At 41.1% G+C, this 17,099-nt stretch overlaps 1 long non-coding RNA gene across 4 annotated transcripts in view; it reads right to left on the bottom strand.

Annotated features, from left to right (window-relative positions):
* The window catches only part of LOC148225409 (uncharacterized), a 125,583-nt gene extending 123,216 nt beyond the window's left edge, over nt 1-2,367 (bottom strand). For all 4 annotated transcript variants that reach the window (XR_015807170.1, XR_015807168.1, XR_015807171.1 and 1 more), the window contains exon 1: nt 1,440-2,367. This is a non-coding gene — a long non-coding RNA (uncharacterized LOC148225409). The remainder of the gene's footprint in view (nt 1-1,439) is intronic.
* Between the last annotated feature and the right edge of the window lie 14,732 nt (nt 2,368-17,099).

Raw genomic sequence — 17,099 nt, 5'->3', positions numbered from 1 at the left:
AAGAGAGCACCAGTGTCCTTGCAGGGGGAGACAGGTTTCCCTTGGCCTCCTGTCCTGCTCCAGGCTCCCTCTGGATGCATGACTATGCAATTCCCAGTGTCCTTACCCTGGGAGATTAGGTCTTCCCTCCACATGGAAAGTTCCTACTTTTGAATGTGACCTTTATACCTATCCAGCACTCTGAAAGTGTTGAACAGAAATTTCTAGGTGACTGCTCTTCCCTTTATATTACTTTTCTGCAGTTTGTCGGCCTAGCCCTATCTAAAACCTCCCCCCAAGATTAGCACTGCTGTGTGAGCATTTTTAATACAGACCTCCTAATACAGAGCTCACATCCAGCTGCTACAGGCAAGAACAAATTTTCACCTGTCCTCCAGTGCGAGAGCAAATTGCTTTATCTGCATGGGAGCTCAGAAAGTAGCTCTGGAAAGAAACAATACACTCCAGTTCTATTCTTCATCGAGTTGAATTAAGCTTTTTAAAGAGTCAGTGATTATTTTTACAGCTTTAAATCTATGCATAGTTGCAATCTATGCATAGTTTAATCTTCTTAGCTTGATGTCCAAACACAAACTAAGGCAACAGTGAAGTTGTAAGGTTTCTCCAAAGGGTGTCCATGAAGACAGACCTTTTCATTGAGCAGTTCCCAAAAAACAGAATTAATATCTTTAAGCAATTATTATCAGAGACTTTTACCACATTATAGACAATTAGCAGATCTGAAAATGGAATGAAAGTGTTATATTTTGCCATTATTCAAAGCTGTCATTTATGTCTTCTAATACAGAAGGTCATCAGTGACGTAAAATTCTATATGCAAGGTCATGCCTGTAAACATCAATAACTCTTTTTGAAAGTGCACTTATGGTAGCAACAAAACCTGAAGTATCTATGATAACAAATGCTTTAGTACCCAGCACACACAGCTGTCATTGCATCCATATCAATCCCTCCCTCCTAAAACTTCAAGTAACTCTCAGGGACTGAAGAAGACAACACAAAAGGCATTGAGAATACTGTCCAAGGACAGACACAGCAATCCTGTGCTGCTTCCCTTCCTCCTCTTGTGCTCGCTGTCCCTGCTGTGTGTGCTGGGGCTGCAGCCTGCACACTGGTACTGGAGAGAATATTGAGGCAGCACTCGTATTTTACCATCACAGGTTGCTGACTACAAGGACTGCCTGCTTTAAATGTATGACAATGTTGGTCCCACTGTAAATCACACTTTCTTGGTGAGCTACAAGGAAGACAAACTCCTCACGTCTCTTTATGTGTGTTGTTTTCAGATGGATCACTGAGATATTTATAGCAACAAGCTGTGTACAGAGTTATAAACCAAGAGACTGTTCATGAAAGGGACATTGACTGTGAGGTCAATATAATTTCCCTGTTTCTTACGTATTTTGCAGTTTCAAGAAGCAGACATAATGCTATCTTACCATGATTGGGATGCAGTCAGAGTACCGGGGGCTGCTGTGCTCATCCCACTCTACCTGAAGAACAACAGGTCCTCTGGGCAGCTGGTCAATGATTCAGAATATAAGACCAGTAGGTTGATGTAAAAATTGCTAGTTCTTTAGCAAAAGATCCCAGGAAAGATATGTCTTCTTGGGAGAAAAGCCAAATATCCAGCATGACCAATTCTTTCACCCACAAACAACTTGAGATCAGAGATGTGCCCTAGAAAATCCAGCTCTGGGGAACAAAAGAGCAGCAGGGGTTCTTCATAACCAGCTGCCTCCCACAGAAAGAGATAAAATACTGAGATGAGAGAAAGAGAGTCTGTGAAGTGCACAGAGGCAGGAGCTGCCTGAGAGACAGCTGTGAAGCCAGGCAGAGGGGTGGGAAGGAGAGGCCAGTGGAGTGGAGTGACTGATCAGCTCTGAGAAAGCACCCAGTGGAGACCCAGATGTTAAGTCTCTGGGGCTCCAGCAGGGGCATGAAGAAGCCACCCCAGTGCCACAGGAGCATGAGAAAGGAATAAAAATAGGGAGACGCATCCTCTTCTCCTGGCATAAACAATTTAGGCAGAGGCTGAGTGAGCAGGGATTGCCTTATAAAGCAGCTGACTTTGAGAAGTCTGTGGGCAGGCATTGCAGTAAAGTCCTTTCCATGCCACACCTGCAAGAAAAGGAGCAGAAGCTTATTCTGCCCCAGAAGCATATTCAGCTCTTCATGCTACTCCCAAAGGATGAACTGTCAAAGACTCCTTCTTCTCATCCTCTCAGGGACCCAGCTCTTCCATTCAGTGGGACTGGGAGGTCTAGACCCCATCTCACTTTGAGTAATCTCTGACAGGCTGCTGTGCTGTGCAAGTGCTGTGCTTCTCATACAGCCCTCGTATTCAGCTGTTACAGAACAGCAGAACACTCTGAGTCACTGAGTTAGCTGCTAACAATTTAAGCAGATGAGTAATGCCTGAAAGCCTGTGGGACAAGTATACAGTGTATTCATTCTCAGGTGTAGATGCAAAAAGCTTTGTAGGAGGTCTAGTTATATATATTGACTATTCCCCTTATCCACCTATTTTCCCAACTTGCTATCGCTCAGTCGAAGTGAAGTTTGTCTTAAGGAGAAACTTGAAGGGGAAGGTAGAAGCTTTATCTCTCAATCAGAAAGCTGCCCCAAATTTAAGAGACGGTATGAGAGATGAGAAAAGAAGAAGTTAATTATATTCATTCATTATGAATAATAAATAGTGGAAGTATTAAGCACTGCAGATTCTACATGAAACTCATCTGTTTATTTGAATAAAAGTTCATGATGTGTTCTTGTTCAGACCCGGAGCTGATTTGAATCAAAACTTTAAAGTGGAATTCCAAACTTTTTCAAACATCAGCCCTGAAGTCTGATTCAGACGCGATTCTGATCAAAACTCCTTGTAAATAGAAAGTGTCATGTCGCTCCAGCTCCAAATGACTCTTCAAATTCCTTTGGACAGTTTCCCATTACTTTATCTCATGCTCATCCCTATGTCAAACCAAGCTCTGCTGTGCATCTGCTAGTAATAAGATAGAAATGTCAATGATTGGATAACAGTGTCTTGGCTTCCAAGTAGTTTCAGAAAGGACCCATCATGTCCCAGGATTCTGCTTCTGAAGTTTCATCTGGTCTGGTTATCCCTTTCCCAAGAAACAGCCTCACATAAGAACAGCAAACTCCTCTTCCTTAGCAGTCTAGTCACTTAACTAGACATGCTCATTTCCTTTGCAGATATCACGTGAGAACTCCTATGGAGTTGGCCAAAATGATAAGCAGATGCAGCTCAGTCCTGGTGTCTGGATCTGCATCGCTCTTGCAGGGCTGGAGAGGAAGGTTTCCTTCCTTATCTGATGGCCCTTGCTTTCTTCTGACAGCCTGAGTATAAGGCAGTGCATCATTCTTTTCCTGTGAGGAAATGCTCCCATCTCCTAAAGACAGAAGATGTCTCTTGCTCCCTTGGTGGACAGTGTTTTGCACTAACCTGAGAGGTGAAGAACCAGGTCTGTAAGTCTTTTCTTCTAACATAATTTCTGAGCAAGGGATAGAAAGAGCTTTTAATGGAAAGAATGCTAGATATAGATAAGCATCTCTGAGACTCTCTGTGGTAAATATTGTGACTAGTATTTCTTAGTTTTGATGGGCAATTTTCTTCTGACCCATAACAGTTCATTGGTGAGGGCTCTGGATTCTCTGTATATAGTACATAAACTAGAAAGGATGTTAGGACTTTCCTTGGTAATGAAGGAAGTCTGCTTACAGCAGGCACTGCCCCAGGGGCATTATTGATGTGTGGGGTGGCTTTCAGGAGCTTGTGTTCATCACTGGAAGCACAGTTTGCCCATGCTGTCCTGGGCATCCCTCTTTTTGGACACGCTCTTGCAAAACATGCTTTTCCATAAGAGACCTGACCCTGAGAATTTTTCATTGCCAGTATTTGACTTCCAGTTTCCTTTGCTGAAGGGTCAGTCTCATCTCTGCAATGCTGAGTGCCATTTGAGAGGAGATGGGGCCCTCTCACATGCTGGTCCCTCCTGGCACAGCTATTCTCCTGAAGTGACACCACTCCAGAGTATGAGGGGAAAAAAAGCACAGCACTTTTAAGCTGTCATGAAGTAAAAAAGGTTTCTTTCATTTTATGTTTTGTTATATAGCAGAAAAAATCTGTCACTTTGCAGGATGCTTGCAGCAAACAGCTTTAAAAACTGAATAAGTGGTTGAGCTTTACTTAGTTTTTAATCACTCAGCAGCTGTTTACTCCACAATTCACAGGTATATTTATATTCCCCTTTAGCTGAGGTTTTCAGTTACCTTCCTTTCTAGGCCTGAATTCACAGCTGAGTGGAAGGACATGTCCCTCTACACATCAGACCCAAGGATGGAAATCAGATGGGTTCCAAATGCAGCACACAGACCTCCAACCCAGCACTCAGGATAAGTGTCCCAGAACCAGCAACAGATTGCTGGTTCAGCAGCTAACTCCTTCCAACATGAAATTGGCACTGTCAGACAGGAATGTGAAGAAACCATCCACTGAGAGCAATGGTCATCCTCTGTTTAGCTCAAGGGTAAGTTGCTGTTCCACTTCTGGGTAAAAACATGGGGCATTTAAGGATTCAGGTTTTGCAGAAATGGCAAGATGCAGGGAACCTCTGCAGAGCCAGGAGGAGGTCTCTTGTTAGACCAAGGCTGGATCTCCTGCAGAAGCCTGAGGCTCTTGGGGTGCACACTTTCATCTGTAAATGGGCCTCTTAAAACAGAATTCACAAGTGCATTCCAGTAATAAGTAATGTGATACTGTCGGGTGGGAGAGCAACCCAATGATAGTTAATGGCATTTCTACCTCTCTGCCATGTTCTGAGGAATGTCTTGGCCTTAAAAGTACACCAGAACTCCCAAAGGGAAGGAAATCCCCAGAGCTGATCATTTTGGAGAATGAAAAGATTCCAAATGGGTGCTAATATTTCACAAGGGAGGCTTTCAAATGAATGAAATGCATCCTGGATATTAATAGTGAAGTCTACGATCATTACTACCAAGATGTTTTTTGCCAATATTTTAAATGGAAAATGAAAGCATGGGCAGATTATAGGGAATTTTCCCTTTTATACTGAAAAAATACACTGCACATGCAAATTAAAACTGCACTCACCACTGCAAGACTATAACATTTTTGGCACGTGTACTCAGTGTGCATAAATGTTGGCTGTATTTAAGTTCTCCTAGACATATATAATTAATGAAATACATTTGTGTATAGCCTCATTTTGTGAGCAGCCTAAATTTAGACTGCCTATCCGTTTGCAATGTAAATCTTCATTTTGGTTGGTATATTAAATGTTAATGCTTGTGCTAATTTTTAGTCTCTAACCTTAAGGCAGGTCACACATTGCTTTATTAAAATAAAAGAAAGAAGATTAATTTAGTCACTGGAGTCAACAATTAAAAGTACATGGGAGTTTGGACAAAAAAAATAAGGAAATGATAACTTAATGGCAAAAGGCATGTCCTCCAACAGCTAGGCACCATGGTGTGATCCTTATTTACTTTTATAGTGCACCCCATTGTGCCTATGTGTTGGAAGACGTATGTCATGTTTCATCCTCAAGGGCCTAAGTGTGAATTTCCTGTTATTTTTTTCACAACTTTAAAAGTTGTTTCAATGAAGTTTTTGTTGGAAGAACTTTAGTAAAACGTGTTTTATATACTGTCTGTGGCTAGCCGGGAAAAATTGCAGCCCCAGAGGAAAATAACAAAGAAAGGCTACAGCCCGAAGGAAAGGAAGGAGAGGGCTGGGAATGGAACGGAGCTTTAGCTGGGCTGGGAGAGAGCATGGCTGTCCTCATCCCTGGATAGCTCCGTGCACAGCATCACCAGGCAGCAAAAACCTGCAGCCCCCACCACCTTCATGGAGCATCCTTTTCCCTACCCCAGAAGGAGAGATGCTTTGAATGTCCGTGGCTGTGTTCACACGCTGCAGGTTTTGTTGCCCTTTTTGCTGGTGAGCTCTGCGGAGCAGATGTGCACACGGTTGCCGTGGGCACACGGGCTTCCCTGGAGAAGGCTGCATGAGCCCCTCCAGGCTGGACTCCTCTGATCCCCATGGAGCAGAAGCCCACCTGGAAATGTCTAGGTCTTTTTCAAGTACAGGGAGATCTGTAAAATGACATCATTTTTTTTCCCCACACCAAGAGCTAATTAGCACCCTGATTTAGTGCAAAAGCAAACGTGAAAAAATGTTTTAAGTTACCAGATACATTTTTTTAATACGGTTTTCACTGGAAATTTCTTAATCTTAAGTAAATACTTTCAATGCTGTTTCTAAGGTCTTTGAAATCCCCATTTGGTGCCTTAAAACAGAATCTCTGATATACAATTTTTCCTCCAGTTATGCCAAATATAGCAAGAAAATGCATGGAAGCGGAGCATACTAAACTTTAGGTCCTCTGATTTGCAAAAAATTACCTAGCTAACTTCAGTGAGCAAAACTTCACCAAACAACCAAGCTTTTCAGCACCAAAATTCTGTACAAATGCCTTTTAAATGTTTGAAATTTTCTAGAATTAGGCTGTCACTTTTGCAAATGTTCTGTGAAATTTTAGCAGCAATTACTACTGAGGAAAACGTTTCAAAGAAAGGAATTCTAAAAAAAGGAACAGAGGCAAAAAAAAAAACAAGAAGAAAAAAAAAAAAAAAAAAAGAGAAATAATCTTGCAACACTAGCTTGGGAGTCAGAACTCCCTTGAAGTGGAAATGAAGCCCAATCCTGCACATGAGAAGCTGCAAAGACGCAGAGTCTCCCTGTGGGGTCTGACCTGTGCGACCCCACAAAGCCCGTTGGCTTCACTGCTTCCTGAGCCCCTGTCCATTCCTTGTGTAGGGAACCATCCACATGTGGATGGTTGAGTTGCTGGTCCAAACTCTCCCTGTCCACGTTTTAATTTTATTTTTTTTTCCACTGAATTTCATTTGAGTTCCTGGGCATTAGTATATGAATAGGAATGAATGAACAAGAATGTACTCTACATTCTTGTAAAAGTAAAAACGGGATAACTAATAAATTTGGAGTGAAACCTGTGCACCCTCCATCTTACAACACAGAAACCACTGGTCCATTTTAGCTTTTATTCTTCCAAGAGAGATCATGCCCCAGAAGCACACACTCGTTCCTAAATAGTTTACTAAAACCAAAAAATTCCTTCTTAACACAGATACAAGTAAAAAATACCTTCTTCCACATCAAACCTACTCATCCCATGGCTAATTGAAAGCTTTCTAAACAAACTTTGCATTCTGCTGGCTCCAAAATAACTGGCACTTACGGCTTTGACTTAGTGGCATAAACTATGAACAGTAGCAAATAAAAATAATTATATATTAAAAACACAGAAGAAAGAGTCCAGAGTCTTCCTTCGGAAATGCCAGCTCCAATCTGTATAGAGCCAGTGGTAAATTACCCACCTGTATTCACTTACTTAACATTAAAAAACACTTATACATCATTACACTTTTGTACCATATTAGTGAAAATGAATGCTAGAGCAATATGAGCTAAACATTGCTAATGTGGGAGAAGGCTGCTTATATCTTCTAATGATAGGATTAACTATGGCAGTGATAGATGCACCATGCTCCTTTGAACCCTGGCTCACCACTGAAAAAGCCACGTGGCAGCACAAAGAGACTTGCTCAGCCAAAACAGGCTTTTCTCCTGCTTTTTGAGATCACTGAAACAAAGCAGGTTCACTGACTTAAAATAGCCTGTCACTACCCTGAGTGGTATCCTGGGGATCCAGGGGCTTCTGTGCATTTGACTGACTTTAATATTGTTTGCTGTCACCTATAAATCTTTTCCTCCTTACCACAATTTGAAAGTAAAATAAGGAAATGGCTCATTTAATAAATATTTTGTTAGTTCATTTCTTACAGCAGTTCTTTGGCACTTGGTTAAGTATTCCAGCACTCCCACTCCTTAGTCTGAAAATGTCAGCACCTGACTTAGAGCAGGGGCCTGATCTGAAGCCCACCAGTGTGAGCAGAAAGTCACCCCCTAAAAGTGGGAAGTGTTTTATTGGCCTCACCTGCCCATAAAACACAGAGTGGCAGAGAGAGCAGCCATGAAAAGGATGGCATCTTGGACACAGCACCTCTGGGAATTCCTGTGCTGGAGCTGAACTTCTGGATAATATTGCTCAAGCCTTTCTGACAGCACAGCCCGTGCCGTCCTCAGCAGCCATGTGTGCCTGCTCTCCACTCAGGCTGCTTTTTTGGGTGGATCCTTTAGCAAGCTGTGTGATGCTTGGGAGGGCTGATGTTTCTGTCCTGAGGGCAGGATTGCTTTCCATTTATTCCCACCCAAGGCATGCAAATAAAATGGCACCAGGACCATGCACTTTGTATTCCATTGAACCACACATGCTCAGCACTGGCTTTACACAGGTGAGAGCTGCAGAACAGCTCTTTTTTTTTGTGCCCACAACCTCATCCTCTAAAATGGGGCAGGATGGCAGCAGAATCTGAGCAGAATTAAATTAAGTCAAGCCACCCACTTCTTAACATTAAATCCCAGTAAATTTCTCTTCTGCACATTGTTCACAAAGCTCTGCTGCCTCCACATCCTTGTAGGGATTCCCACCCCTGCTCTGCAGGCCTCTGGAGAGGTCTGAGGGGCCAGAAGGGATGCAAAAGCCAACTGCAGACTGGTGCTGCTTCCTGCTATGAAGGCAGCACATCTCTGCAGGGCACCGCAGGGCACCTCACTGCAAGGACTCTGGAAGGTTCAGGCTAATCTTCAAGGAGAAAAAAAAAAGCATATCTGAAATATGGAGAAGAGATAATAACACTTGTGGCTGTACAAGCGAAGATAACGGCAAAAATAATCAAATCTCATGCTCCTGGGAGGAAACTAATTGCACACAGGGGTCAGGAAGACATTTTCATCCACTGTTGAGCTTTGCACAGTTGGCTGCTGCGTTGTTATTATGAAAGAGGGAAGTGGAAGGAGGAAAGGGGAGTTTGCTTGTGTTGTTTGTTGCTTTTTTTTTGCTGAAGAGATGGAGGGAAAGGCACGAGTGGCTCTTGTTTGCCCTTATGCACCAAGAGCTGGCTGGTGCCAGAGGCGTTACACTGGGCTGGATGGATACAGTATGGCAACACTGATGTGTCCGATGGATTGGGGAAGGGGGATGCATCTCTCCATGCGCACACATCTGCTATCCCTCACTTGTGAATGTTACTCCAGATGGTAATCAAGAAGGTGGTTTTATAACCCACATTAAGAGGACTGTCTGCTGACAAGTTATGTGTTTTCTTCCCTTGAGTACATGCTGTTAAGATGGATAAGTGCAAATGGTTGAAATTTGGTTGTTAACTCTGAATAATAATAATACTTTGCATTTCTATTGCATCTTCCATCCTAGGATCTCAAAGCACTTTGAAAACACTAATTAAGTAAATCTTACCACACTGCTGTGAAGCAGGTAATTATTATTACCATTTTTTACAGAAAAAGAAGCTTTGTCATATGAAAGAGAATTTCCCTGGGTCACCAAAGAACCAAAAATAAGAATGAAATTATGATGACTTGTCAAAGTAAATTAGAAACTTTGCATTAATTTCCTGGAAATTAATTTACTTTTGTTTTTTTTTCCTAATGAATAAATTAAGCCAATCTTCATACATTTTCAACTTTTGAAAACTTCTTTTTTGGGACTATACACTAAAAAGAAACTCAAATCTTGCACTTTTCATTCTTGCTGAGCAACCAGAAAAATATCAGTCAAAGAATGAAAATGAGCTATGGAAAGCTGAGTTACTTTGAGAAATAGTTCGACGATTGCAATTAATTAATAATAAGAATATGGTGCAAACCCATGTCAGCTTCAGTGTCAATTCCCATTTCTTTTGGCCTCATCAAAGAATTCATTACACTCTTTTCTACCCCCTGGAAAAAAATGCAATGTGTTTGTGAGGACTACAGGACTTCATTTTATCCCACTTTTCTATTTTTTTTCTTCCTGTCATCTGTTTAAAAACACCCTCCGAATGTGCTGCTGAAGGCTGAGACTTTGTAGACAATAGGCTCATAAGCTTGCATAAATGAGAAAGGGAGAACAAGACCAAGTTTCAGTGTTGATTTTTTGCCCGTTGAATAATATCAGTTATTTGATTTTCAGACCCAGAATCCATTCTTAAATTAGAGAAGGATGTTGCAGTCCCGCCAAAGAATCGAAGACAAATTTTGCTAATCCTTCTGAGAGGTGAGACAATGGTGATGGGGGGTAAGGAATGACGTCTGGGTGGGCAATATTGCCTGTTCATTTCCTCGGCTTAGCTACTGATTGTCACTCTTGTGCCTTAGAGATGCCCATAAGCTTCCAGGGAGACTGCATGAAGGTACAGCAGCTTAATTATGTAGGCTGCTATTTACTAGGTTTCAGCTGAATCCATCAAACTAACTTTGCTTTAACCTGAGCCAGATTTGATTGTGAGGCCAATTTATTGACTGGTTTCTCCTTTGGCAGTGCATCCTTTGATTTAGATACGGATACTTACTTGCCTGAAAAGTAGCAATGTTATGACACAATTTATATTTTAAAAAGCAGCATTACATGGAACATAATTTTAAAAAACAAATAAACAAACAAACAAACAAAAACACACACAGAACAAAAAGCCCTTTGAATCTAGAATAATGGCTACCTGTAAGGCAGTAGCTCACTTGAGAGATTTTGCTCAAGTAACTTATAACTATCAGCAGAACCCCCAAGGGAATTACTGCTGTTTTTGCAGAAGCTGTTTGCAGTGGAATAAACAGACAAGTGCTCTATATATCATTTTAAGTAAGACAAATAAAGTTCTGCTTCCTCCTTACAACGATGTCATTGTCACTTATATAAGAATAATTCTGTGTGACTTTTTATGAATCTTTCCCCTGTGCAGAAGTACAATGGCCTAATTTCCTACACCACGTATTATAAATAAACGTCCTTCTTTGGCAATGTATAGCCAAGCTGAAATGATCCCACCACGTATGGAGCAGTCTGGAAATGCTAAGGTGTGCTTGAGCACTGGCCATGGGTGGAGGGAAACCCCAGCACCCCAAAAGAGGGTATGTCCATACCTCCTCCTTCTTGTCAAAGGTTTCTCCATAGCCCAGGAATTGTCAATAGGAAGGCTTGGAGAAGCCACTCCTTTTGTCATAGATTCCCCTTACCACTCATGGCATAGCAAGGGACATGGTTTTATTTTTTTTTGGGTTACAAGGAGGTAACATCAAATTCATGGCACTGGTGAGTGTGGGAGAGAAAAGAGGACAACCCCCTCTTTCCCATATGACTGCCCACTACTATTGCTAAGAAGAAACCTCAGATGGTAAAAACACGTTAAAAAATTAATAAAAAAAGCTAGAAAGTGTTATTCAAAATGTAATTTTAACACATTGTGAAGGGCTTTTAAGGGGAAATACGTGTGGGGAGGGCTCTTATCTCTCTAAGGCTCCAGCTAATGTAGCTGGCTGCCCAGGGGAATGCCAGAGGGAGAGAAAATGGGAGAAATGATATTAAAAGGGTGGGAACATTATTTTATAACTTTAAAAAAAATATTTGTTTTCCCCAGAGTCGTTCAGGTTGGTTTGCTCTTCTGGCTGCGTTTGATCTGCCAATAGCAAAGCCCATCTCTGCAGTGATTGTGGAGTTCTGTCTGATATTCCCTGCGTGCCGTGAGCATGGGGATTTCATTTCATACATCATTTCCAGCGAATACCCTCAGTACGGAGCACAGGAGAAATTTCTGTCACACACACGGGCATACACTCACATCTGTGTGTGCACACGTACATGTGTATGTGTCCACATGAATCAAATCATGCTTGGCAGAGAGATACCCTCTAGCTCTGGTTAAATTCACGTGATAAATTGTATTATCCTGTGCCTTTCAGTGCCCCACCTGCACTATCCTCCCTATTAATCTCTCTGCCTGGATCTTTTCTAGAGTTCTGAACGTCTGAGAGTGACTTCAAAAAGGTGGCTTTAAAAACAACTGAGAAAAAAGCAACCAGCAGAGTAACAGTACCTTTTTCCTCATCACCTCCTCTAGAAAAAAATACACCAAACTCATGTCTTAGGACAGAAAGCATGCACAGAATGACCCATTTATGGTCCGGTATTTTACAAGCTAACAGGGCTAGAAGGGTGCCCTGCAAATGGAATATTTCTAATGGGCCACAGTTGAGCTTTTACCTCTGAGGTATCAGATATTAATATGAACCTGGTTTGTACTTTCTAGAGGTTTTTGTAACAGCAGAAGTTTTATTTCTTCAGTCTTTTGAGTTCTGTGTAAGTAGGCTTGTGAAAAGAAAAGGGTAAATGCCCTTACTAAGGGAATATATGCCAATATACAAACACACAAAATATACAAAACCCCTTCAGATTTTATGCGTAGGGAACCAAAAATTGGTGCAGAGCAATAGGAAAAAATATGCATATCTTCTTGAGATTATTTACATGCACTTTCACTACTTGGAACAAATCCGGCCATTCTCAACTCACATTGAAAATTCCCTCAAACCTAGTCTATCATGAATTTCCAAAGCTATTTTTATTTATTTGAAATTCCTACATGAGAAAATTCAATACAGGTGCCACATGAAAGTCTTCAAAGAAAAGAAAGAAAAAATTTCACTGGAATTTTTCTGTCTGTTCGTCCTTGTCTTCCATTGCATTATTGCATCACTGAGTGAATTAACAATCTTTACACACTAAGATGTGTAATTTATAGTGCATTTGGAACCAAGGACAAAGGACTGGAAGAAAACTCCTGAGTCATCCAAATTTTCAGAAATGTTTGGGGCTGCCTCGCCTGATCCCTCTGGAGGCTGTAGGAGCTACTGGTGTGATAGTGTTACCCCTCTCCTGTGAACAACTACTAGAATTTCCTCACACTATGGGTGCTCGAGGGTCCCAGCATATGTGCCATCCCTCTCCACTACTTCCAGAGGTGACTCCTTGGTTTAAGAGTGTTGGCAGGGCTCAAACTGACACCTCCACCTTTCATAGCTGTGTCATTCCCTCTCATATGGAGTATTATCTACTCTCATTCATATCTTAAGGAGATAGCCTCTCTGTGGGCAGCCTATTTCAATACCCAGCTTGCCTGTTTTAAGGAAAAAAATCATGGTATCTAACCTAAACTTTTTCTTCCTTTGTTTGAGGCTGCTGCTTCTTGTTCTACCTTCTTGTACTAATGTGAAGAATTCCCTTACTTCATTAAAGGCACTTCTACATATTGGTAATGTCCCCAGTGAGTGATCTCTGTATAAATTCAGTTCCTCTGATATTTTCCCATATGCTTTATACTCTGATCCTGGTATCACTTTGGTGGTTAATCTCTGTATGTTCTCCAGTGCAGTGTCGAAGTGATAGGAGAGCCATAAAGTGTTTCGAATGGCATCGTCCTAAATTTACATAGCTGCCATATCACTCTTCTACTTCCACATGAGACTTTTTAATTGCACACAAGAATACCACTGCTGTAATTTACTTGGGCTACAACACACATGTGTAAGTTTCACAGAATAGCTGGATAATAGCCTCAGGTTCTATCCCTTACTAGTTGCTAGATAGCTCCTCTTCAGCTATGTCTCTCTCTCTTACTGACATTCCCAGAGTATTATATTTGCTGAGACCCCTGTTCAAAGTGCTTTTGGACATAACCGTGCTGTGTTTTCCGAGTTACCTATTTTTTAGTCACTGGACTTACACATGCAGCATTTCTGAGATGGTGTGAAATACAAACCTGCAAAACAAGAGCACAGTTATAAGACAAGTGACCCTGATTGAAAGGGTGGCTATGAAAACTGATTACACAGCAAATTGCCCATCTGCACAGGCTTGGAATAAGAACATTTCAAAGCTCATTTGTGGGCTGATGTTGCCATTTAATGCAGTTTCCAACAAATCATTCATAAAATTAATGGCCACAACTGATGCTTGTTTCTCTCAAGCTCTTCTATGAAAAACAGTTCTTCCACTGATTCAGGGAGATATGTAAAGGAATGAGTATTATTCAAAGAAAATTGAATGAAGTAATCTTCACACAACTGCAGATGCTTGAGCTGCTGGTAACATTCTGGGTTACTGAATATTGTTCTTCACCATCCACTTGTCAGTTATTCTGTTATTAATGCTGCTCTGTTCTGTAGCTTTCAGAAAATTATGTAAAGGAACCTGTCTCTTGTCTCCATGTTAAATGTCCCTGACACCTGCCTGCTTACTCCATGAATGGTGGTTTGAGGAGGGATAGCCTTGCTTCTTTTTAAACTTATCTGCTGCCCATCATATACCCATTATAACTTCCAATATCTTCTCAGGAAAAAAAAAAAGACTTCACCATTCATGTCCCAGACACAGAAGTGCCACTTGGAATTTCCCATATCCTAAATGCTCTCTTTTCCAGAACTTGTTTTGGGGGGACTCTGAATTTCGAATTAATCTCTTCAGTTTATAATAGAATTGCATAGACATTGCCAAAGGTGTCGCAAGCCAGTTGCTATTTAATTTGACTAATACAAGACATGTTCAATTCTAATGAAATAAATATCACCTATGGTTTGTTTCCTGATCCCTCTGTGTATCTTTCCAACCTGGGCTAGATGCCATTTAAGACCAATTTCTTCCCCTTTCTTTTGAATGGGTAACCTTTTAAGTCATAGAAAGCTATCTTACTCCTTTTATTTTTCCCTGAGATAGTTTTGGAGTTTGAAAACTTGTCTTGCTGGCATTTTCTTTGCCCAAGGGTCCCATGTCTTTGCAGACTCTCCTCAATAGTCTCAGGCTGTGGTTTCACAGAGTAAAATGCTGGACATCAATAATAACTTAACCCACACCCTTTGCTCCAACCACCATCTCCTCCTCCTCCTCCAAGTTGTGCTATTTTTTATATATTCTGGCAGAATTGTTGTAGGACAGAACTATGAATGTACCAGCGAAATTACCCACCTTTTAAATTCTGTAGCTGAATCCTCCTTCCTCTCATAAATAATTGCATTAAAACATAGCCCTGGGTACAATACCTTTTCAAATCAAGTATTAACAATTAATCAATATTTGTTGCATGAAGATTTTCCAGTCAAAACACAGATCTTCACCAGGAAGGGGCAAGAAAACTGCTGTTTGTCAAGGACTGGAGGAAAAACCCTTTGTGTACCAACAGTTTGCCAGTCACAACCTGCTCAGAGAAGGATAAACAGTCCTCATCCTGTCTCCTTAGCATTAGAAGGTGAGACCATATAGACTATATAAGATGGCTGCAGTACACAGTGATTCACACTGTATATAAGCCAAACTGAATTTCAGAAAACATCTATAGGAAGTGAAATATGTGTTAACATGGAGAAGTGGTTTTGCAGATAACTATTTTCTTGTAACAGAGATTTCAGTTCTGATTTGGAATGTGACTTGATTAAAGTCTCCCTGCCTGATTAGGATCCCAGACTAATTTTACACTGGCATGGTTCCACGAACTTCTATGCAATAGATATGAGTGTAACCCAAGGGACACTCAGATTCTGAGCACTCTGAATCACTGAATTCTTGCATAGCTACCTATATGCATCATGTTGTGTATTATCCTTTTTGCACTGTCAGCAATTTCCTATGTAAAACGGGAAACAGAGATCCTAGTTCCAGCCTAATATGTTCAGCTGCACAATAAACTACTAAAAATCACATGCAATTAATCTGTATATTTTTAACTTATTTTTTCATTCCAAAATCTCTTCCCTAGGCAAAAGACAACCCTGAAATGTGAGCCATCAGAGCCTGACACAGTAGTCCTGAGGAAGTGGGCTCCCTCAAGCCACTTCAAGTCAAACACTGAAGACCTAAGATTCCTGCCAGCATCTTATTCAATTGTACTTGTGTCCACATGAAAAGGAAGCACACAAACATCATCAGGGATCTGCCCACACAAACCCCTTTGGCTTCACGAGCAGCACACATCTGCCCACAGCAGATCTGATGGGAACACCTCGACTTGGTTTTGCTGTGGTTTCACCTGTGGCAGGAGCAAGCAAAGGGAGGGCACAGAGTCCAGTGCAGCACATAACAAAAGGAGTCCAAACCTCAGAGTTACATGTCAAGATAACCCCCCAAAATCAGGCCCAGTCGGCATACATATTTTGGCAAAGCCCTGTGATGTCTAGTTAGCATGGCAAAATACTGAAATTATTCCACATCTTCTCAGGAAAAATCAAGGAAGTTAGTGGCTGTGTTGGGGAGCAAATCAGATCAGCTTGGGAGGGTTTCCAAACTGTAATCTTAAACAGAGAAGAAAAATGGATTTGGTAATTTTTAGGAGACTGAATATGCAAAACATGTTTGCTACTGTTGTCATGACATTATGTTCCTGTGTCTCAGAGTGATTTGAAGACATCCTGATTTTCCTCAGTTGTCCCCTTGCTAGTTCAGTTCCTCCTCAGCTGGGGCTGAGTTCAAAGATCATCCAATTAGTAAAAAGAAATGGAAGAAAAATGTATCCATCCTATTCATCTACCTGAACAAGTTTAATATAAGACAAATTTTCAAAAGATGTTGCTACATGAGGAATGTCTTTGGCCTCACTACAAAGAATCAATCAAGGAGAATGCAAGTAGATTAAAATATAATAATACAGACAACAATTTAAAGATGTTTCTAAAAAGATAAGACTCTCCAAACAAAACTGTCTTTATTTTGTTTTTTCTTTTCCCAGCATACTGCCCCTATGGCTGCAAAGAATACAAGTCTGGTTTTCTTTATAGTGATTGCTCTGCTAAGATGCTTCTCCCTTCTTACTGTCTTCCCCCAGTGTTTTTCTGCCAGCTCTGATAAATTAACATCCAGCTGGCCAGGTTGCTACTTTTGGGGTAGGAAGGCCAATATTATCTTGTCAGTGCTGCTCCCTAAGTGTCAGCAAATCTTTGGTTTATCACACCACCCTTCAGAGAGACTCTATAACAATGCACAGCACATATTTCGCAATTTACTTCCCCACTAGTTCAATTTATTTCCTTTCCTTTTTGTGTTTAGAAAAGGCAGTCTTCACATAAACTCCACCCTGACCTGACAGGGAGCTATAACTGT

This window comes from Sturnus vulgaris, chromosome 1 (assembly GCF_052056855.1).
Source record: "Sturnus vulgaris isolate bStuVul1 chromosome 1, bStuVul1.hap1, whole genome shotgun sequence".
Taxonomy (NCBI): Eukaryota; Metazoa; Chordata; class Aves; order Passeriformes; family Sturnidae; genus Sturnus; species Sturnus vulgaris.
The sequence above is the reverse complement of the archived record's forward strand: the minus strand, read 5'-3'. Positions and strand labels throughout refer to the sequence as shown.